This window comes from Nansenia antarctica (genome assembly GCF_963989245.1).
Source record: "Nansenia antarctica genome assembly, chromosome: 15".
Taxonomy (NCBI): Eukaryota; Metazoa; Chordata; class Actinopteri; order Argentiniformes; family Microstomatidae; genus Nansenia; species Nansenia antarctica.
In genome coordinates this window covers 3,882,837-3,884,690 of record NC_137685.1, presented here as the reverse complement: position 1 = coordinate 3,884,690, position 1,854 = coordinate 3,882,837, and positions in this window count along the sequence as shown.

The following is a 1,854-nucleotide window of genomic DNA, read 5'->3' as shown; positions in this document are numbered from 1 at the left end:
CGAGGACGGAGGTTGATGGCCGAGATTTGGCCACTGTGATTGGCCGTGCCTGAAGAGCACACAAAGGGCACACACACGGTCCCTAAAGACAATGTGTGTGTGTGTGTGTGTGTGTGTGTGTGTGTGTGTGAGAGAGAGATAGATAGAGAGAGACCCACCTGTGACCTGATGCTCAAAGGCAACTCTTTGTCTTCATGGTGGCAGGTTGAATATGATAGAATGCTTCCAGGATTATTCTATAGAGGATTCTAGAATATAGGCCAATTCTTACAGTAATCCACATTTTAATCGTCTGCTTTTTAATAATTGTGACAGGGTCTGGTGAAAACGTCCTCAAGTAGGGCAAGGTCATTTTTCTGTTTTTCTTCCAGATTGTGTAATGATGATTCCAAATGATGTGTCATACATTGAAATCTGAAAATAGTTGAAGGAGATTATGCTTATTTGAACGTTGGTACACCTCAAACCAAATTCCGGAAGAACTCGCTCTGAATCAAAACACACGCAAAACAACTGTTAATAGCTAGCCGCTAAGAAGGAACATAACCTTATGAACATTTAGCTGCATGTTCAGCACATCACAACATGCTGATAGAACCTCAACATGCTAAAAACACATAACTACACATAATTAGATGATCACACAGTCCTTGTTTTTGCACACGTCCTAAACGTACGTTTATTTACAAGCAATGTATCACAGTAGCCTTCGGCAGACGATACAGTGAGTCCAATTCACACATTTATTTCGTGATCCTAAAACTGTTGTGTGTTCATATTTCTTTCGAATATGAAACAAAATTGAAAATGTATTAAATACGCGTATTGACAATTTGTGTCGGCAGTAACTCGTGAGCTTAGAATGATAAGGTTCTATCTGCGTTTAGGGCAGTTCAGAGATATTGAGCGTCAAAGTTTTTACATTCCATTATGTTCTGTGAGATGGAACCGTTGTATTTTATTAACTACTAACTAACCCTACCCTAAAAAATAACACCACACAGGCATTAATAAACACCTATTGGATCAGATTATGTAAAAAACTAAATGTTGACAAAAATTACCTTATAATTCTAACGTCACGAACTGGTGTAAATATCACAGCACTGAATGCCTGAAAAATTCTTGGCCTTGAAAATATAAGAAATAAAGTATTTCAGACACACCCCGTAGCTCCACTGTCGGCACCCAACACCCTCCGACTTTTTTTTTTATGCTGGTCAAATATAGCTTTTATTCTCTTAAAGCTGCTTTTTCCTTCAGCACACGTCTCCCAGTCCTCCCCCACCAGCTCAGTAGACTCCTAGGGTGAACTGACAGAGGCCCTCTGAGTCTCTCTCTCTCTCTCCCTCTCTCTCTCTCTCTCTCTCTCTCTCTCTCCTTCTCTCTCAGTCTCTCTCTCTCTCCCTCTGTCTCTCTCTGTCTCTCTCTCTCTCCCTCTGTCTCTCTCAGTCTCTCTCTCTCTCTCTTCTCTCTCTCTCTCGTCTCTCTCTGTCTCTGTCTCTCTCTCTCTCTCTGTCTCTGTCTCTCTCTCCAGCCTCCTCCACAGCACTGCTGGGCTACAGACTGGGCTTTAATTAAGGCCTGAGTACTGGGACTGTGTGTGTGTGTGTGTGTGTGTGTGTGTGTGTGTGTGTGTGTGTGTGTGAGTGTGTGTGTGTGTGTTTGTGTGTGTGTATGTGTGTGAGTGTGTGTGTGTGTGTGTGTGTGTGTGTGTATGTGTGTGAGTGTGTGTGTGCGTGTGTGTGTCTGCCCATCTGTGGTTAAGAAGGTTGTGAGACTGTCCGCCAGAGAATGTGCAGTGCAGGGTCCCTCCACCTTCTGGTTCATGTGGAGACAGGTAGAGGGGTAGAT